Here is a 23,263-nt window from a genome sequence, read left to right as displayed (position 1 = left end):
CGTTCAGCCGTGGCTACAGCCGCTCTCAGCCGTGCTCCAAAAACATGAGCAGCAACTTGACAGCCTTGGAAACAGAACAGACGATGTCAAGGGCCGAACTGCAGTGACAGAGACCGTGATCGATTCCTCTCGGGAGAGGATCCTCGCCCATGAAAACAGGTCTGCATCTTAACTGAAGAAGATAACGACCTTGAGAACAGGGGTAAGATGAAGATCATTCACATCGTCGGTTTGCTGGAGTGGACAGAAGGTGGTCAGCTGGTGAGTTTTTTCAAGAACTGGCTGCAGCGATTCCTTCACTTCAAAACTGAGGAGGGACGGGTGAAGAGTGAAAAAGTTCATCGGGTTACAGCGTGGAAGTCAGACTCAGACCAACGCCTTCATCCTGTCCTTGCACGATTACACAGTTATGGGGACAAACAAAGACTAATGGAATCTTTCAGAACCCAGGGGTTCTGAAATCCACTGGGGTTAATTGACAAGAGCTCCTGGATTATGTTCTTTCAGGACTTTTCAGCGGCGGTGATTCAGGAAAGAAAATCATTTGATGATATCAAGAGAAGAGTAAGGGAACTTGAGATTCAGTATTCCTTACAGTTCTCCGCTGTGTTCCATATTGTTTTGAATGGATCCTTGAACCCGTCTGACTCTCCAGAGAAAGCGAAAACTTTTAAAGTAAGCTGGATATTTAGATAATCATGTTTCAATCTTAAGGAAATTTTGTTTGATTTTTCTGCTATTAACCAGTGTTAAATTATAGCTGGGAATGGGCTGAGTACGCATTTTTAACTTCCTCATTAGTATTACTTCTTTTTTTCTTTCTTTGCTTGTGTCTGGGTTGCAGCTCAAGCTGGAGGGTGTTACAAAGGTAGTTGTGATGATTAAGTGCCGACCGAAGGGCAGTTAAAGCCCGATTTTTGTTGTTAATTGCCATGGATTCCATATTGGTAGCGGGCACAAGATAAAGTTTTGAGATATGTAAGCATCCCCAGTGGGCAGTGGGGGGTAAATTCCCCAATCAAGTGTCATTGGCATTTTGGATTTTATTTCGTTTTTTGGTTTTTTATGTGTTTAGCTTTGGAAAGTTTTGAGAGCTTGTTAGTTGTAGTAGTTTTAGTTTGTACAGTTTTTAGGCTCAAGAGTCTTTTTTTCATTCATTATCAGCGATGTGTAATTCGATGTGAAACTCAAGGGTTGAAATGTTGCTACAGTGTGTTATGGATAATGGTGGGCTTAAATGTTGTACCTGGAACATTAAGGGGAGCCATCTGCCAGTCAAGAGGAAAAATGTACTTTCTCATCTTCAAAACGAGAGAGTGGGTGTTGTCCTATTGCAGGAGATGCACCTTGATGACAAGGAACATTTGACGTTACAGCAGGGCGGGTTTGATCGGATTTATTTCTCGTCCTTTAATGCTAGGAGTAGGGGAGAAGCCATACTAGTGAAGAAGAATCTTCCATTTAAATTACTAGATTGTATTAGACACTCACGGAAGGATCATCATTCCCAAAGTCTTGAACTATGGGAAATAATACAGTATTTTGAATGTTTATTGCCACCCGGCGCACCCTCTTAAAATCCTGGTAGATGCATTTTCCAAATTCAGTTATCTTGCATCGTGACATATTATTGTAGAAGATTTCAACTGTCTTATGGACCCCACGGTGGACAGAATGTCCTAAGGTGCCCCAATCCCCCCGTTATAATGTAAACAATTAGGGGATTTGTGTACAGAAAGAGAGCTGGTGGATATCTGGAGGCAGATCCACATCACAAGGAGGGGTTTTATTTTCTTCTTTAACTGGCATAAATGGCAGATGAGGGTTGATATCTTCCCCATCCCTGCAACAATCTTAGATTCGGTGGCATCCTACACAACTGGGAATATTACCCTAACATTCCTGCCCCAGAAGTAAGATAGAAGTAACATAAGATTATATTGTATGCAGATGAGGGTCTTATGTTTTTGTCAAATCCCACAGTTTCGGCAGCTCACGTGATGCAATGCATTAATTCGCTCATCACCTTTTCGGGCTATAAGATTAATTTTACACATTTGTGGCCTCTCTGTGGGAGGTCTCAGGGAAATACCTTATGTTGAAGGCAAATTCTGGTTTCCTTTCAAATGGTCACGGGGTGGTTTCCCTATTTCATATATTCATTACACCCGTCTTTGATCATTTATTTAACGTGAACTTTATCCATTTGTTTGACAAAATTAAACAAGACCGTCAAAGATGGGAGGCACTTCCAATATCCTGGTTAGGTCGGATAGCTGTTCTTAAAATGAATGTCTATCCTCATTTACTATACCCCGTGTGAATGGTTGAACTATGGGAAATAATACAGTATTTTGAATGTTTATTGCCAACTTACGCACCCTCTTAAAATCCTGGTAGATGCATTTTCCAAAGTAAGTTATCTTGCATCGTGGCAGATTATTGTAGAAGGAGATTTCAACTGTCTTATGGACCTACACAGATATTTCCCAGACAGATATTTTGGAGACTCAATGGCTGGTTTATCTCTTTTATTTGGTACTATAGGCGACTCTTTGTCAAGCTAACCAAATTGAAACTCCCCCACAGAGTGTGGGGAGTAGATCTTCCAGATTAAAAGCTATCAATTAAGCTCTTTATTATCTTATGTTAGTGTGTGGACCACTGAGGACTCGGTGTCAATACGGTTAGATATTGAACCCTCGCAGACAAAGTGAAACCTTACTAGTCTGTTGTTCTTAGACAAAATGACAACATTTATGGAGTATTATCATAACCCAATGATTATCAATAAAGTTAAAGCATGAATGCCAATGCGTCAGGTCAAGGGCAATATAGCCAAAACCATGTTTCTCAACCCTATAATTCGTATACCGAATTGTCAATCGGGGATAATGGATTCAATGTTTAAACTATGGGAATCCAGGGGTGTAACTTGCTTGAGTGATTTAGAATTAGTAGAATCCCTACAGAGTGGATACAAGCCCTTGGGACCAGCAAGTCGACTTCGACCCATCCAGACCCATTCCCCTACTATCCTATATTTACCCTGACTAATGCTCCAACCTACACATCCCTTAACACTATGGGTGATTTATCAATAGCCAATTCATCTACCCTGCACATCTTTGGACCCTGGTGCTGTGAGGACGCAGTGCTATCTACTGAGCCACCACATATTATTTTAAAGAGAAAGAATGACATCATTTGATCAAATAACTTGTAAGTATGGACGACCTAGTAGAGGCCTCTTCTGTTTTTTTTGTCCAGATCCGAGATTTGATTTTTAAAAAACATACCCTTAACAGACTCTTACAGATCCGATAGAGAGAAGTGGGTGCTTATTGCTTAGAATGCACTCTCTGTGAGTACCCTTTTTCATTAGTTGGAGTTTGTTCCCTCAGACAAGACTGTGCAGCTTTGGGATGGCTGCGAGAGAGAGTTGGGGGTTCCGAACAACTCGGAGAGATTGAGAGGACATTTGTGAAAATGCTCGAATGATTTTGATCTGTAATAGGACCCATTCCATGCAGTTGAAAATTCTTCATTGGGTCTATCTGACCACAGATTGTCTCTCAAAATGCAAAGTGGGATTATCTTCAGCATGTGGTAAATGCAGAATGACTACAGGCACTCTTACCCTTGATTGTTGTCCTGCTGCAGTCTTCATATATATTGGAGCACGGTGTTATGTGTGATAGAGTAGGTATTGGGGACTGAATTGGAGATGGACCCGGTTTTTCTTTTCCTGGGCCTGCTCAGGGTACCTGACACAGATGCACACGAGGAAAAGCATTATATCCTTACTTCCTGTGCTAGGAAACATGTTCTGTTGTGTTGGATGTCTAAAAACCCCGGGTCTGTTCGGTCGTCGTAAGTTCTTCATGGAGAATATCCCTTTGGACTTTCTCACTAGTATGGTGCATCAAAAAAAAACAGAGATTTTCATAAGACATGGCCGCCCTTTTTGGATTACCACGATGCAGGTTTATCTGTCACATTAAGAAGGGCTTTTATATAGCCATGACGATATTGTCTTATGAATCTAATATCCAATGAGAAACAATTATGAACATAAAGATGCGTATCAGTTAATGCTCTTGAAGAACGAGAGCTATCGTTTTGTTATGCTGAGCTGTACTATGTATTCATTATTTATTTTTTATTTTTGTTTTTCTTCTGTCCATTTAACGTTTTTAACTTGTTTTGTATGTACATGCACATGAGTGTAATTCTGTTCAGTTATTTGAGTTGTGTTGTTATTGAGTTATTATAATATTAAAAATCTCTTTTCAATAAAATTATTTTTAAAAATTAAAATGCTAACATTGATAGAATAGAGTCCCAAAGAACTCTCATTAGAGAGACCACTTATGCTGGTTTACCCTGAGGGTCACCACATCTCGGGTGATGGGGTGAGGTTGAGGTTGAGAGAGCTTCCCCTTCATGGTAACCTCTGTCAGTGTGAGGAACTGAACCGGCGCTGTTGGTCTCCCTCTGCAACACAAACCGGCCGTCCAACGAACTGACAGAACTGTTACAGACAGAAACAGTCACATGCAAAGGGCAAGAGAAACTTTCATAATAATGAAAATGGCAAATTCTGATAACGGTGAAGATAACGGCTGAGGGCAAGATCGTTCTCTGCTCGAAATTGTATTTTATAACAAGACATGTTTAGAAGCTGTCTTTGACTTAATATCATTAAGGTGAGTCAAGTGAAATAACCAGAATTACGAAGTGTGATTGGAATCTATAACCATAAAATAAGTGTAGATTTCTTGCTTGGTCTGTGTAAAGCATGCTGACCGTCGTATGAAAGTATAAAACAGATGGAATATATTGTTAGTGCGTTCCATGGGAAATGCCCTCGAACAGGCACTTGAAGAGAAATGGGGTAAAAGTGCCGGAGTGCCGTCTGGTCAATCATGATGGGTGGGAGAATCGGGCTGGTATTGAATGAGGGGAACACCATGGGGTGGGGTAGGTAGCTAATGAGGTGAGTTCGATAAGATAGCACCAGGAAACTAGCTCAGCTTTGTACAGACAGTCCCTCTGTCGCACTGAACGAAAATGAAACTGAGACAAATTACTGTTTTATACAGCTCAATGTAATGAAGATTCTGCAGTCCTTCCTCCCGCCCAGTTACAAAGTTGCAGGACAAATGCTCATTCAAAACTCTCTATGGCCTGAACTCATACTAATATACCATTCACTCATAATTCTTCATAATACTGATCCGTGTTGCATGGTACTATCGAAATGTCTTCATTTCAGCCTCTGAACCTAGTGAACATATCTTTCCATGACCTTTTTTCTCGCTCTCCCCCTTCCTGTCTCTTTCCCAAAACACACGGATTTACAGTCACACGGTTCTACAGACGGAAACAGGCCCCTTCGGCCCAGATGGTCCATCCCAACAAAATGTCCATCCACATTCATCCAATTTCTCTGCCCTTGTTCTGTATCCTTTAATCTTTTCCTATCTGTTTATTTGTCGAAATGCCTTTTCAATGTTGTTATTGTACCCATCTCAACCGCTTCCACTGGCAGCTCATCCCATAAGTATACTAAACTCTGTGTAAAAAAGTTGCCCCTACGGGTTAATTTTCATTTTATTCCTCTCGAAGCATTAACAGATGTTCTCTAGTCCTCGATTCCCCAACCTTGCGAAAAAAATTAAAGTGTTCAACCCTATGCACGTCTCTCATAATTTGATAAGATCTACACTCCTTGTTGTGGTTCTGTTCGCCGAGCTGGGAATTGGTGTTGCAGACGTTTCGTCCCCTGTCTAGGTGACATCGTCAGTGCTTGGGGGCCTCCTGTGAAGCGCCTATGTGATGTTTCCTCCTGCATTTATAGTGGTTTGTATCTGCCGCTTCCGGTTGTCAGTTCCAGCTGTCCGCTGAAATGTCTGGAACACAAATTCCCAGCTCAGCGAACAGAACTACAACAACGAACACCCGAGCTACAAATCTTCTCACAAACTATCTACACTTCTGTAAGAACCCCTTCAGTTTCCTAGGCTGTAAAGAAATAAGTTCTAACCTGTCCAACTTCTCCCTATAACTTAAACCCTTTAGCCCAGGAAACAACTCTGAAATTTCTTCTACACTCGTTCTAATTCAATAATATCCTTTCTAGAGCAAGGTGAACAAAACTGAACCCAATACTCCAACTGCAGCCTTACCAACTTCCTGTATAATTGCAACATAACGTCACAACTTCTATACTCAATGCCCTGATGAAGGCCTGTGTGCCAACGGCCTTCTTCACTGTCCTGTGTATCTGTGACCCAAATTTCAGACAACCCTGCACCTAATCTCTAATGTCCTTTGTTCCACTACACTCCTTAAAGCACTCTCATTCATCATTAAACACCTACCTGGATTTGACTTTCCAAAATGCAAGACGTCATCCTTGCCTATGTTAAACTTCACATGCTATTTCTCAGCCCACTTCCACTGCCGATTGAGGTACTGCTGCAATTTCTGGTAATGTTCCTCATTGGACCCCTTCTATTTTAGTGTCATCTGCAAACTTACTAACCTTGCGTTGTGCACTCTCGTCCAAATCATTGAACAGCAAAGGGCCCAGGACAGACCCCTGAGGCACTCCACGAGTCACAGGCCTCCAGTCCAACAAGCATACCTCCACCATAGCCATTTGCTTCCGAACACCAAGCCAATTGTGTTGCCAATTTGCCAGATTACCTTGGAGTCTATGCGATCTAATCTTCTCGAGCTGCCTACCATGTGGAACCTTATCAAAGGCTTTACTGAAATCCATATAGACTATGTCCAATGCCCTGCATTCGTCAACCTTCCTGGTCACTTCCTCAAAAAACTACGAACAAAATTTGTCAGGCATGATCTGCCATGCACAAAGCTATGCTGACTTCTCCAAATCAAACTCTTTCTTTCCAAATGCAGGCACATCTTATCTCTCAGGACCTTCTCAAGTGGTTTACCGAAAATTGATGTGAAGCTTACTGGTGCATACTTCCCAGGCATTTATTTGCATCCCTTCTTGAAGAAGGGCACTCCATTTGCTACTGCCCAGTCTTCCGGGACTTTGCCCCTGAACTGTCTTCTCTCGCCTCTTTTAGTGCTCTTGGATATATCTGGTCAGGACCAAAAGATTTTTCTGACATTATGCATTCTAATATTTTTAATAGCACCTCTACTGTGATATTAACGGTACCAAGATATGACAACTAACCCCACCAAAGGTAACAGATCTTCATGAATTTCTTCAAGGTAAACACAGAGGGGAAATTGAGGACCTCGCCCATCTGTTGTGGTTTTACACATGAATGCCCACTTTGCATTTTAAGGCGTCCTATTTTCTCTCTAGTCGCTCTTTTTCTTTACTATACTGAAAGCACATCTTTGGATTCCTTGCTTTTCTCAGCCAAGGCTATGTTATACCCCCTTTTCGCCTTGCTGATTTCCTTCTTCAGTAAACTCCTGCATCCCTTGGGTCTCTCCAGAGATTCCATTGATTCCAGCTGCCTGAACCTGAGCCACGCCTCCTTATTTGCTGGTCAGAGCCTGATTATCTCTTGTCATCCAGGGTTCTCTCTTCCTGCCTCACTTTCCCTTCACCCTCAGAGGAACATATAGACCTTGAACTTGAGATATCTCACTTTTAAAGGACTCCCACTTACCAGAGATCCTTTTGCCTGAAACCAAGCTACTCCAATCAACGTTTGCAAGTCCCTGTCTATTTCCAACAAAATTTGTCTCGCCCCAAATTAGAACTTGAATCTGTGGACGAATTCTGTCCCTCCCATAACTGTTTTAAAATTAATACAATCCAATCACCGGTCCCAAAATGCTTCCCCACTTTACCTCCGTCCTCTATCCTGCCCTATGTCCCAACAGTAGGTCGAGTTTGTCCCTTCCCGAGTAGGACCCTCTACATGCTGCTTGTGGAAGCTTTCCTGAACACACTTAACTAATTTCTTTCCATCTTAGTCCTTAAACCTCTGGAAGTTCCAGTCTATGTTAGTATAATTAAAATCACCTATTGTGACAAGCCTATTGCTCCTGCAAGTCTCCCCAGTCTCCCTGCATATTTGTTTCTCTAATTCCCATTGATTATTTGGAGGCTTATAGTGCAACCACTATAACATCACCAACCCCTCGTACTTCTTTGCACCATCCACAAAACCTCACTGGACATTAGCTCAGTTATTTCATCTTTAATACTGGAGTGGTATGCGCCTGAGTCGGAACTATTGGTATTTAAACTGTTTCAATTTACACCTCTCCTTCCCAGTGATTGTAACACACACAGCACCCCTTGTCAAGGCGCAATGGGGATACAGAGCTGTAAATGGATGAGATCTGCACATCTTGTCACTGCCAGCATTGGCTGCAAGTTTCCCCACACTGGGCCGTGATCTATCACAGCGTTACCGAACAATGCAAAAACCTGGGGTTATATATGAATAAACCAGTGCGGACTGCACAGCTCCTCACGCTGGACATTTAGCCCAGTATTATAGATCAAGTATTGGTGTGGGCTGCACAGAGTTCCACTCTGGACATTGCTGGGTTGCATTCAGCAGTTCGCTAGCTGGATCTACACAGTGCTCCATCCTGAATATATAATGGATGTGCTAGTTATGTATGTTAGATTGCGAATGTGAGAGAACTAAACTTCTGGCAATGCCTTTATTTTGTGTTTTCATTCTTGTGATTGGACCCTTCAAATCCAGACTCCTCAGATTAGACCTGACCCTCTGGATGAGTGATGGTGACTGTTGTTACAGCATCTGATTCTGCAACATGACCAACAAATGGAGCAGAGGCTGCAGAGAGGACAGTCTCCGTAAAATGGCATGAGGGAATCACCATCAGATCAGCCGTGGTCTTAGTGAATGGTGGGGCAGGATTGTGTGGACCACGAATGCAATTTATTCATATATTTCTGTTTGTTAGAGGCAAAAAACCCATCTCTCCCAATGCCTAAAGCTGGTGGGGAGTGAGTGACCTCCTGCTATCCCTGCATAACAGGATCCTGGGGCCTCACAAGCCTCTAGATTTCCCAGTGACTGTCTCGAGCAGTTGAGTGACTCCCTCCTGTTCCTATGTCCCAGTCTCGGCAGTTGAGTGAATGCCTCCTGTTCCTGTGTCCCAGTTTCGAGCAGTTGAATGACTGCCGCCTGTTCCGGTGTCCCAGTCTCGAACAGTTGAGTGACTCCCTCCTTTTCCTGTGTCCCAGACTCGAGCAGTTGAGTGACTGCCTCCTGTTCCTGTGTCACAATCTCGAGCAGTTGAGTGACTCCCTCCTGTTCCTGTGTCCCACACTCGAGCAGTTGAGTGACACCCTCCTGTTCCTGTGTCCCAATCTCGAGCAGTTGAGTGACTCCCTCCTGTTCCTGTGTCCCAATCTCGAGCAGTTGAGTGACTCCCTCCTGTTCCTGTGTCCCACACTCGAGCAGTTGAATGACACCCACTTGTTGCTGTGTCCCACACACGAGCTGTTGAGTGACTCCCTCCTTTTCCTGTGTCCCACACTCAAGCAGTTGAGTGACTCCCTCCTGTTCCTGTGTCCCACACTCGAGCAGTTGAATGACACCCTCTTGTTTCTGTGTCCCACTCACGAGCAGTTGAGTGACTCCCTCCTGTTCCTATGTCCCAGTCTCGGCAGTTGAGTGAATGCCTCCTGTTCCTGTGTCCCAGTTTCGAGCAGTTGAATGACTGCCGCCTGTTCCGAAGTCCCAGTCTCGAGCAGTTGAGTGACTCCCTCCTTTTCCTGGGTCCCAGACTCGAGCAGTTGAGTGACTGCCTCCTGTTCCTGTGTCCCAATCTCGAGCAGTTGAGTGACTCCCTCCTGTTCCTGTGTCCCACACTCGAGCAGTTGAGTGACTCCCTCCTGTTCCTGTGTCCCAACCTCGAGCAGTTGACTGACTCCCTCCTGTTCCTGTGTCCCACACTCGAGCAGTTGAATGACACCCACTTGTTGCTGTGTCCCACACACGAGCAGTTGAGTGACTCCCTCCTTTTCCTGTGTCCCAGACTCGAGCAGTTGAGTGACTGCCTCCTGTTCCTGTGTCCTACACTCGAGCAGTTGAATGACACCCTCTTGTTGCTGTGTCCCACACACGAGCAGTTGAGTGACTCCCTCCTGTTCCTGTGTCCCAGCCTCGAGCAGTTGAGGTACTCCCTCCTGTTCCTGTGTCCCACACTCGAGCCGTTCAATGACACCCTCTTGTTGCTGTGTCCCACACTCGAGCAGTTGAGTGACTCCCTCCTGTTCCTGTGTCCCAGTCTCGAGCAGTTGAATGACTCCCTCCTGTTCCTGTGTCCCAATCTCGAGCAGTTGAGTGACTCCCTCCTGTTCCTGTGTCCCAGACACGAGCAGTTGAATGACTGCCTCCTGTTCCTGTGTCCCAGCCTCGAGCAGTTGAGTGACTCCCTCCTTTTCCTGTGTCCCAGACTCGAGCAGTTGTGTGACTCCCTCCTGTTCCTGTGTCCCACACTCGAGCAGTTGAATGACACCCTCTTGTTGCTCTGTCCCACACTCGAGCAGTTGAGTGACTGCCTCCTGTTCCTGTGTCCCAATCTCGAGCAGTTGAGTGACTCCCTCCTGTTCCTGTGTCCCAGACACGAGCAGTTGAATGACTGCCTCCTGCTCCTGTGTCCCAGTCTCGAGCAGTTGAGTGACTGCCTCCTGTTCCTGTGTCCCAATCTCGAGCAGTTGAGTGACTGCCTCCTGTTCCTGTGTCCCAGACACGAGCAGTTGAATGACTGCCTCCTTTTCCTGTGTCCCAGACTCGAGCAGTTGAGTGACTCCCTCCTGTTCCTGTGTCCCAGACTCGAGCAGTTGAATGACTGCCTCCTGTTCCTGTGTCCCAGTCTCGAGCAGTTGAGTGACTCCCTCCTGTTCCTGTGTCCCAGCCCCGAGCAGTTGAGTGACTGCCTCCTGTTCCTGTTTCCCAGTCTTGAACGGTTGAGTGACTCCCTCCTGTTCCTGTGTCCCAATCTCGAGCAGTTGAGTGACTCCCTCCTGTCCCTGTGTCCCACTCTCGAGCGGTTGAGTGACTCCCTCCTGTTCCTGTGTCCCAGTCTCGAGCATGTTGAGTGACTGCCTCCTGTTCCTGTGTCCCAGTCTTGAGCAACTGATTGATGCCTCCTGATCCCAAGTTTGTGAAAATAGATGTCCTCCTCTTGCTACTGACTCACAGGCTCCAATCGCTCTGTGCTCACCTGCTGCTCCTGTGGAATGGACTTGAGGGACTGAATGGCCTCTTCACATCCCTTACAGCTTCTCTTGACTAAATGCCTTTCTCCTGTTTCTGTAAAATACCGTCAAAATCTGAATGATGAATTTTTGTATTTGACTCTCAGTGACTGAGCAAACAAACTGACTGACAGAATTCAGAACCTGAATAGCCTCTTCCTGTTCCTGTATTATACACTCAAGAGTCAACAGAGTCTCAGTGATGTACAGCACAGAAAAAGACCTTTCGATCCAGTCGTCCATTCTGACCAAATGTCCTAAATTAATCTCGTCCCCCTTGCCAGCACTTGGCCCATATCCCTCTAAACCCTTCCCATGCATGTACCTATTCAAATGCCTTTTAAATGGTGTAACTGGTCCTGCCTCCACCTACCTCTTTTGGGTGCTCAGTCCATAAACACAGCAGTCTCTCTTTGAAAGTGTTGTATCTCATTTCCCTTTATAAAATCTTTCTCCTCTCACCTTAAACCTTTGTCCTCTAATTTTCGACTCGCCTATGCTGGGGTAAAGACGTTGACTGTTTACCTTATCTATGCCCCTCATGACTTTATAAACCGCTATAAGGTCACCCCTCAGCTTCAACACTTGAAAATAGTCCCAGCCGATTCAAACTCTCCCTGTAGCTCAAACACTGCAACACCTGCAACATTTTAAAAAATCTCTTCTGCACTCTTTCAAGTTTGACAACATCTTTCCGACAGCAGGGAGACCAGAATTAAAGGCAATATTACAAAAGTGGCCAAACCAATGTCCTGTACAGATTTAACATGTCATGCAATTACTTCGACTCAAAGCACGCACCAATAAAGGAAATATCACCAAGTGCCTTCTTCACTGCGCTGTCTACCTGTGATGGCACTTTCAAGGAACAGAGAACCTTCACCACAAGGTGACACAGTACCTCAGTGGCTAGCATTGCTACCTCACAGCACAGTGATCTGGGTTTAATTCTATCCTTGAATGAGTGCCTGTCTGGTGTTTGCACATTCTCTCCGTGTCTGTGTGAGTTTCTTCCGGGTGTTACATTTTCCCTCCACAGTACAAAGATACACAGGTAAGGGGTAGATTGGCCATGCTAAATTGCCCCAAGTACCCTGGGATGTGTAGGCTAGGTCAATTAGCCATGGGAAATGCAGGCTCGGGGGATAGGGTAGGGGTGTATCCAGTGGGATACGGTTCCGAGCGTCGATGTGGCCTCGATGGGCCGAATAGCCTCTTTCCTCCCTGTAGGGATTCGATAATTTCAATGGAGTTTTCTTTGATTGGCCACTTTTGACAGGACTTGGCCTACATGTCTTGCCCTGATTTATCTTGCAAAATGCAACACCTCACATTTATCAAATTAAACTCCATCTGCCACCGCTCGGTTCACCTAACCAAGTTTCCACTGTGTTCTGCGATATCATTCTTCACTGTCGACTACACCACCTAATTTGCTATTATCTACAACCTTACTGGCCATACTTCATATACTCAAATATAAATGATTTGTATCAGTGACAAAAGGCAGTGGACCCACTATTGATCTTTGCGGCACGTCACTGGTCACAGGTCTCCAAGTTTAATGAACAAAAGTCCACTGTCACGCCCTGTCTCCAATATTCAAGAAAAATTTGGATCTAAATGGCGAGCTCTCCCGGGATCCCAGGCAGTCTAACCTTGTTAACCAGGCTACCATGTAGAACATTTGATGAGAAAGTGAGGACTGTAGATGCTGGAGATCAGAGCTGAAAATGTGTTGCTGGAAAAGCGCAGCAGGTCAGGCAGCATCCAAGGAACAGGAGAATCAACGTTTCGGGCATAGCCCACAGTTTGGTTTCCTTACTGAATTCCATAAAGACAACATCCACTATCCTGCCTCATCAATCATCTTCATCACTTCCTCAAAAATTCCACCGAGTCAGTGAGACATGATCTCCAATGTACAAAGCCCTCCTCAGTCCTTATCGTTCCAAATGCATATACATCCTTTCCCTCAAAATCCCCTCCAACAATTTAGTCACCATTGACGTCAGGCTCACCAGTCTATAGTTACATGGTTTTTCTTTCCTTTCTTAAATGATGACACAACGTTAGGAGCCCTCCAGTATTTTGGCACCTCACCTGTGGAAATCAATGATACAAATATATCAGCAAAATGCAGAGCAATCTCTTTCGTAGCTTCCCACAAACTTGTGCGATATAACTGATCAGGTCCCAGGGATTTGTTCACCTTTATGTGTTTTAAAAGGACCAACACCTCCTTGTATACAGATACTTTTCAAGCTATCACTATACATTTCTTCATTCTCTTGCTCTTGTAACTCCCTCCACATTAAATACTGAGGAGAAATACTCGTTTCATATCCCTCCCATCTCTTGTGGTTCCACACATAGGTAGCCTTCCTGATCTTTAAGGTGCCCTATTCTCTCCCTAGGTAATCTTTTGCCATGAAAAGATTTGTAGAATTTCTTCAATACCTCGTTAACCCTATTTCTAATTTTTGTGGCCCGATTTCCGAGTTGACTATATACTTACTGCCCTTATACTCCTCTGGGGATCCACTTGATCTCAGCTCTGTTTACCTGACATATGCCTCCTTCCTTACCTTAATATATCAATATATCTGGCCATCCAGCACTCCCTGCACCCACCAACCTTGCCCCTCTCACTAATAGGAACACCCTGGTTCTGGACTCTCTGAAACCAAGTTTTGATGGCCTTGCATTTCCCAACCATCCCTTTACCTGTGAATAGGGTATTCCAATCAGCCTTTCACAGGGCTCGCCTAACACTTTCAAAATTGGCCTTGTTCAAAGTTAGAACATTAATGTTTACATCAGGTCTTTCCTATTCCATAACTAGTGTAAAAGTAATATTTATGCATAACAGACTTGAAAGTTAAATAAATACTTCCTGCCCCTCTGTAACAGGCTCGAGAGGCGGAATGGGATTCTCCTCTCCCTGTATAACAGCCACGAGACTTTAAATGATACATCAACCCCTGGATTACGAGCAGCCAATAAACTTTATCTGATGGAGGTCCATCCCTTCTCAGTTACAGAAACAATGTACTCCAGGTGTCATCTCAGTGACACCTCATACAGCTGCAGCGACAAATCCTTTTATTTTGAATGATTTTGTTGGCAAAATGTACTAATATTCCAGCGTTCCACCTTTTCAAGTAGCAATAGGCTAATATGGACTAAAATGCCCTTCTCCTTTCCTTCTGTAAGAGGCCCATGGGGACAGAATTGCTTCGGCCTGTTCCTGAGCAGTAGTCTCAGTGCTCTGTCTCAAGGTTATGAAAGGATTTGAAAACAGGGCATGTAAAACCTGGAGTAGCCTCACACTGGTCAATAAGTACCATACTGAAGGTTAAGGCATCTAGAAACATGCCCATCCGTCGTTATTTTTTATGCAGCCGATCTGTTATTTTATTTCTGCCTCCTTTCATAACCAGAGTGAAACATATATAGAGCCCTGCAGTGTCCTGTTAATGCTCTCATATACAAGGCAAAAAAGATTTAAAAGATTTAAATGTTTATGGTCCATCCCTCAGCAACCCTCATCCATTCCATCCAAACACAATAAATGTTCCCTTTTATAGTGTTATGAAAAGTGATGTATGGAACTGGTGAACTGATCCTACTTGTTCAGTGACTGTGATGAATGCCAGTCTCCATGGATTCTAATCATCCCAGTGGAGGGTTTCCCTCTTTCAATCATAAATGGGCGCCGTTCAATGTGTTACCCCATAACATGAGCAGAGCATCACCGACAGCACTGACAGGGATCAGCAGCTCCAGAGAAAAGGGGAGGAGAGATCAGAATCTGAGAACATTAGACTGGAATGTTCCAACAATGGATCAGAATCTGAGAACATTAGACTGGAACATTTCAACAATGGAACAGAATTTGAGAACATTAGACTGGAATGTTCCAACAATGGATCAGAATCTGAGAACATTAGACTGGAATGTTCCAACAATGGATCAGAATCTGAGAACATTAAACTGGAATATTCCAACAATAAAAAGGAGTTTGTGCGATTATGTTTGTTATCTTTCTGCATTTGATTGGTTGCTATTATCATTGCAGGTCTATTACGTTCTTCGCATTATTCAATATTTTTATTATCCCTTCCTGGCTATCGTTGGTGTTCCTGGTAAGTGTCACTGTCCTTTTTTCTATAAACTTGTTATGACTGAATTTCTGTTCTTTCATATATTCTACACTTCTACACACTATTATTATTCCTGTTGAAATTCTGAATCCAGATATTCACCATCCAGACCACTACTAACTACATTAATGAAGGTGTTCAATTACTGTCTCAGTTGAACTACTCAGTATCAGCGGAGAACTACAATTTATTGTATCATGGCCTTCGTTATTTAAATATTACGAGCATGGAGGTCAATCTCCACTGTTCTGTTTACAAATTCCACTTCCTTCCACTGTTTCCATCCCATTCCTGGCCAATGTCTGCTGCTGAAGCTGACGAGTCACAACTGTGGGTGATCCCTTTGACCATGAGCTGATTCCTGACACCATTCCCTGACCATTTCTAACTTGAAATACTCCACACTCCAGAATATATCTTAATGGTTTATTCCATCTGCTGTTTGAACCTTGAGCTATGAAGTACAGTCTTAATGAAGCTAATAATCTGCTGCTGATGCTCCTGGCTTCAAACCTGCCAAAGCAAATCTGATTCGACCTCACACCAAAATCCCATCCATCTGTCATTCATTTGCACGCCGATATATATTGCTGTTTTTTTCTGGCAATACCTTTATTTTGACATTATCAAACACTTTATCTCATCTGTCCATGAAACTTCTCTCATTCTCTCTCTGTCGATTATCCAAAAGCCTGCCAGTTGTTCGTGTTTAAAATAGTTTCCTCCATGTGCGTTCCTTCTCAAACAATGAGTTTCGCATTCAACCACGCCAATCGCGCACACACACGGACTCTCTCTCTCTCACACTCTGATGACCACACACACACATACACACAAACATAAACATACACACACACACGCAGAGAGAGCAAACCTTCCCGCTGGAGTCGGTAATCTGATGCGAGTATAGTTAGCATGATAGTAAAGTTTGCAATACTCTCTATGCTGGGCAGATAGTGCCGTTTACTGAGCAACACACTAGCATGGTCTGCACAGCTCTCCATGCTGGGCTGTCATCTTGTCCCAGTTTATGTTGTTTGTGGTGTTCTGTGAAGCAGATTCAGAATTTGATATAACAAACCATTTCAGCCGATCTGACAATGCCTTTATTCAATGTTCTCATTCTTGTAATTATATTCTCGAAGATCTCACTTCTCCAGTTAGTCCCACTTCCCTGTCTTTTTCCGCATATTTCCACAACCTCCTCCCAGTTAATTAACTGTCTGTTTCTGTCTTTAATGTGAATCTCTCTGTCCCTCTGTATCATTCCCGGGCCTTGGGTTTTGTCTCCCTCGTGTATCGAGTGCTGGCATTGTGTAGCTCAGAAATAATGAAATGGCGTGTGTCAGGCTGTTTTTCACTTCCCGGTATGTCCCATGTGATTGCCCATGGAGAGGCGTGTTTCAGAAGTTATGAGACACATCCTTGTAACTTGGACTGTACCTGTATTTGCCAACTCAGGTGACCTTGCGATCAGTAACACGGGGAAGCTCATTGAGTAAAGTACCAAGCATCTAAATTGTGTGACAATGCTGTCACTTTTTAAAAAAAAGGTTATTTCCTCTTTTCTTAACAAGAGATCTTAAAGTCCAAACTGCCTACTGTAAACGGCTCAAGTAAATAACATTTAGGGTTTTAGGGTTTTTAATAAATAGTAGTAACAATGGCCAGCTCGCACAGACCAGGCTTTCTCGTTCTTTTTCCTTACCAGGTGCTTGTGTCCCAGAAGGGTTGGAAGTTTTAGTAAATTATCCCTAGCTGCTGTTCTCTCTGAAGCTTCACTTGATGCTGTTTCCTCCTGGACTGGAGAACTGTATGTCTCAATGCTCCTTTTTACCATGGAGTGTGTTTAGGTGATGTTAGTATATTGGAACAGTTCATTTGTAGAAGGTATTGTATCCATTATTCAGTTAAGGTTTCCAATAGTTAAGTTATTCTAAAATCCTCTTCATTTTGTATGGATTATCATTAGAGTGTTTAAATTATTATGTTTTAATTAATGGTGAGTGGTTTGGCGAGTAGCATCATATCTGGAAATTCCACTTCGCATCTGCCTTTAAAAGCAGAAAATGTTGGCATCCAAGCTACCTTCTTGAAATAGTTAGAGGCAGTCTGGTTGGTCTATAACAAACTGAGGACTCCTGTCTGTTTCTAAATTGGTAACAGCAATATGGGTTTAGAATTACAATCCCTACAGTCCGCAAACAGGCCATTCGACCCAACAAGTCCACACCGACCCTCCGAGGAGTCACCTACCCAGACCCAATCCTCTACCCTATTATTACACATTTACCCCGACTAAGGTACCTAACGCACACATCCCTGAGAACTATGAACAATTTATCATGGCCAATTCACCTGACATGCACATCTTTGGATTGTGGGAGGAAACCAGAGAATCCAGAATAAGCTCATGCAGAGTATGGAGAGTATGCACCGGGAGACTATTGGGTTCAAAGGTCGTGTATGGTAATTGTTCCGGATGTTGAATTCGTTTGGTTTAAAATGTGTTTTGTGTATAAAGATTCTTTCAGTCACTGAGAGTCCTCTGGGTGTGGAAAAGTGAAGTTGGGGGGTTTACAAAAGGTAATGAAGGCAAATATGTAGGAATTGGCAGACAAGCTGGAGTTGGGGTTGTGTTTGTCTGTGCGAAAATGAGAGATAATTACAGCTATAGCTCAGCAATTACATTTGGTGAAACTGTCATCAGACTCTTTGGAAATGGTTCGAATTCAATTTCAAATGAGGCACCTTGAACATGAGAAGGAATTGAAACCATTTAAATTAAAATGAGAAGTAGAAATAAAAGAAAAGAAAATGAAGAAGAAAGAGAGAAAAAAAGAGAGAAGAAAAGAGAGTTTCAACTTCAATATTTAGCAATTAGAGAGGAAGGTTGACATAAAAGGCGGAGATGAAGGTAGACGACAGGCTGGATGAGGAGGATAGTCAGGATGAGCAACCCTTTAGTAGCCAAAGGCTTGATGGGGATCTGTTTAAGTATGCCCCAGGCATTATCTAAATTTGATGAGAAGGATGGGGGAGCCTTTTTCATTTCATTTGAGAAAGTGGCTAAACAAATGCAGTGATCAGTTACCGTGTGGACTTAGTTGAACCAAACAGAGCTGATAGGTATTTGCATCCCGAGTAGTAGAGGTATCTGGCTATTGTGGGGTGGTGAACAAAGCCATCTGAAATGCATATAAGCTTGGGCCAGAAGCCTACAGACAGCGTTTCTGGAATGCAAATCAAGCTGCCTCATTAAACGCACATTGAGTTTGAAAGAATCAAACAAAGTAATTTTGAAAGGTGCGGAAGGGCATTAAAAACAGAGGAAAACTATGGCACACTTAGAAAGATTCTTCTTTTGGAGAAGTTCAACAATTCACTTCCTGCAGTCGTGAGAACTCGTGTGGAAGAGCAGAGAGTTACAATGGCAAGATTAGAAGCTGAAATGTCTGATGATAATAATTTGGTTCAGAAATCAAAGTTTGGTTTCTGTGAGAGATTGAGAAGAATGTGCGAGATCTTCTTAAAACATATCCCTGTGAGAGTAAGGTTTACTTGCCAAGGCCAGGAGTAGCAGGTAAAGGGTTTTCAGCATTAAGAGACACAGAAGCATATAATTCTTTAATGCTGAGACATGAGGAGCTATGTCATTCAGAAGGACTATTGGAGAGATGAGAAGTGCTCCATTATGTAATCAGTGGTTGGAGTGTCCAGTAGAAACATCAACAAATTTATTCCACAATGGGGAAGGAGGCCTTGAGCTCAGTGTTGGCATTACAACATTTCAGCATTTAAATTGCCACTAACATACCTGAGACAAATCTTTATCACTGATCGTGACCCCTTAACATTTTTGGAGACGTTCAGGCCAAAAAATACCAGTCTGTTGCGATTAAAACATTTACCTGTGAAAGTAAGGTTTATGAGTATAGGCCAGGAGTAGCAGGTAAAGAGGTTAGAGCATTAAGAGGTACAGAAACATGTAATTCTTTTATGCTGAGAAATAAGGAGCTATGTCATTCAGAGGGACTATTGGAGAGATGAGAAGTGCTCCATTATGTAACGTGTGGTTGGAGCGTCCAGTGGAAACATCAACAGATTTATTCCACAATGGGGAAGGAGGCATTGAGAAGGTGTTGGTGGTACAACATTTCAGCATTTAAATTGCGAATAACATACATGAGACAAATCTTTATCACTGATCGTGGAACCTTAACGTCTTTTGGAGAAGTTTAGGGAGAAGAATACCAGTCTGTTTCAATTGAGCTTATTATTGCTGCCATTCAATTTGAAATTATACAGGTGACAGGGTGAGAAAACCTAAGTTTTGACACATTCTGGAGACTTGGATGAAGAAAGACAAAGGCATTCTATGGCAGGAGTAAAATGACTGAAATCTAATCTCGTTGAGAACATTTATATACTCAGAGTCAATATAATATATATGCATTGCAGTCATAGAATCACAGAGTCATAGAGATGTACAGCATGGAAGCAGACACTTCAGTCCATCCCGTCCATGCAGACCAGATATCCCAACCCAATCTAGTCCCACCTGCCAGCACCCGACCCATATCCCTCCAAACCCTTCCTATTCATATCCCCATCCAAATGCCTCTTAAATGTTGCAATTGTACCAGCCTCCACCACATCCTCTGGCAGCTCATTCCATACACGTACCACCCTCTGGGTGAAAAAGTTGCCCCTTAGGTCTCTTTTATATCTTTCCCCTCTCACCCTAAACCTATTCCCTCTAGTTTTGGACTTCCCGACCCCAGAGAAAAGACTTTGCCTATTTATCCGATCCATGCCCCACATAATTTTGTGAATATCTATAAGGTCACCCATCAGCCTCCGACGCTCCAGGTAAAACAGCCCCAGCCTGTTCAGCCTCTCCCTATAGCTCAAATCCTCCAGCCCTTGCAACATCCTTGCAAATCTTTTCTGAACCTTTTCAAGTTTCACAACATATTTCCGATAGGAAGGAGACCAGAATTGCACGCCATATTCCAACAGTGGCCTAACCAATGTCCTGTCCAGCCGCAACATGACATCCCAACTCCTGTACTCAATACTATGACCAATAAGGGAAAGCATACCAAGCGCCTTCTTCACTATCCTATCTACCTGCGACTAATAAAGGAAGATTAGGAGGTCTAAAATGAATCCATCTTTGTATAATGATAGATCATTTTATTAAAGGTGGAGTTGTGAGGATGCTATCACGATAAAAAGGTTATTTTCTCTTGTTTCTTTAAGAGACATTTTAAAGGCAGAGGTGCCGAACTGCTGTCTGAACACAGTTTAAGGAAATAACTGAAGAGGCCTATAGGTTTTATTAAAACGATGGTAACAATCGAAGGGCAGTGGGCAGCTCTCCCAGACCAGGTTTGCTCGTTTTGTTTTTAGCTGCAGCATTCAGAAGCTGCTGGAGATCCCAGCAGGGTTAGAAGTTCCAATACATGATCCCTAGCTGCTTTTCTCTCTGAGATGGTTGTTGATGTTGATTTCTCCTGGATCAAAAAACTGCATGTAAGAATCTGTATTTGAATATATCTTTGTGCCGAGTCGTGTATACCAAGAAGGTACGGTATCTACTGTTTGTGTAATTGTTCGACATATAAGCTATCCCAAAATGTTATTTTCTTTGATTGTATTTTTACTAAAGCATTTGAATAGATTATGTTCGGCTAAATGTCGAGTGCTATGACCAGTCAGAACATATCTGGGAAGCACACTTCACATCTATATTCAAAATAAGGAAAGGTTTGGGTCTAAGTGGCCTTCTTAACATATTTTGCGGGGATCTAGTCTGGTCCACAACACTTGTAGCCGAGGGGTTTCTGACTGACTCCTGTTATTGAAAAGTTAGTGGAAGTGCTGGGAATGGTTTGCTGGAGCTTGTGCTGTGAGCTGCCTCGGACATTCAGAGAAACCGGTGGATTTGGTGACCCAACTTTGGATGGAGCCTGGGGACTATGGTAACACCATCTGGATGTGTAACATGAACACCAAATGGAACAGAGGCTGCAGACAGGGAAGCTCTGAAACCACGGAGAGAGTGTGTGTGGGGAAAGGGATCTGCTGTATCCACCCCGGATTTTCCAGGAACAGCTTCCCAAGCTCCACTTAACCCAGGAGCAGAGTGTGAGGGGACCCTGACTGAACAAGGAGCTGGTCACAGAGCGGTGTCACCTCCTTAAAAACGACCCACAGCTTCACGCCAGGGTGAAGACGGTGCTGCCAGTGGCTGTTAGGGTCACAGTTTCATTCAGCTTCTGTGATCCGAAACTTTCCAGGCAGGACGAGGTGACAGCTCCATCATCTCCCAATATCTCAACATCAATGTCACCATTCGGTGACAGAGGATGTATATGGTGGATGAGGTCAATACATTGCTTCTCCCTCAGCGGGAAGCTGCCAGGTGTATCCTTATTTTCCCAGTATAGTGGGATTCCCAAGATGTACATGGTATCCGCAGAGTAGCCATTACATAGGGAGAGGTAGAGGAACTGAAGGAGCTCTCACTCTATTAATGTTAAAGTGTGTACATGTACAATACATCATGTTGGTGAATACCCCTATCCTGAAAGCAGCCACAGTTCCTTCATTCCGAAGCAGGCAGCCATTCCCATCGTCTATGGGTTTCCATGTCGAAAGGAATAATTGTGTCTTGGATAAAAGCCGTCCCCTTGATACACGTTTCAAAACACCATCCCCACCACCAACCAACTACAACAAAATATTCCATGAGTACGGAGAGCAATGGGGTCACTTGCAGTGTCAAGGAGCAGACGATTAGGGATGGAGCAAAACCTCCCATGTCTGAACGGGTATGAGTGAACCCCCCAGTATACAGTATCATTAAGTCCTGTAATCCCTCTCCATTTCAGTAACATACTGCCTTCTATTACTCCTGTAAATGAAATTACAGGTTATATTTTGTTGTATTGCACCTGCCAAATGATTATCCATTGCCTTTAACTTTCTGTATCTATTTGCAGACACTCCACCCTCTCTTGATAATTTAATCTCTTGCTTATCCAAGCGACATCACCAAACTCAGTATCTGTATATCTGTTCCAACCTCCTGATCATTGATATAGATTGTAAATAGTGGAGGACCCAGCACTGGTCACTGTGTGACTCCACCGGTGACGTTCTGTCAAACTGATTAAGACTGACTTATCCGGAGTGCCTCCTTCCTGTTTGATACACCGTCCTCCCCCTTTACAGTGTCACACGGTCGAAATGCTGAGTATGGACGAGGAGCATCAGTCAGGAATACAACCCCTCGAATCTGCTCCGCCATTGAATATAATCATGGCTAATGTTATCGCGGCCTCTGTTCCACTTTCCTGCTATCTCTCCATCCTAAGATACCTTCTTTGCAGGAATCAGTTGAAGGAACCATCTCTGCACTCCGTCCAATGTAACAATACACTTTCTTCATTGAGTAGAAAAAATCTTTACACACTACTCCAATGTGATCTCACTATGATCCTGTACAAGAGGTAGCAAAATATTTACCAGGCTGCTGAAAGGTTCCCACCCAGTTTAGAGTAGTCTCAGCTCTCTCGGGTAATACACAGCATTGTTGAAAATCATTGTCCTTCTCTACTCCACATGCATAACGGGAGATCTGGAGAAAATCTCACAATGATGCTTGAGAAGAGCATAAATAAAGTGGCGAGATGACCTCTAACATTAATTTTAATTAGAATCTGACCTTCGGGGAGGTGTCAGAGTACTGGAGAACAATTAATACCATTCCACTTCACAGTAATCATGATTTGGAAATGCCGGTGTTGGACTGGAGTGTCCAAAGTTAAAAATC

Source organism: Chiloscyllium punctatum, chromosome 33, assembly GCF_047496795.1.
Source record: "Chiloscyllium punctatum isolate Juve2018m chromosome 33, sChiPun1.3, whole genome shotgun sequence".
Classification (NCBI taxonomy): domain Eukaryota; kingdom Metazoa; phylum Chordata; class Chondrichthyes; order Orectolobiformes; family Hemiscylliidae; genus Chiloscyllium; species Chiloscyllium punctatum.
The sequence above is the reverse complement of the archived record's forward strand: the minus strand, read 5'-3'. Positions refer to the sequence as shown.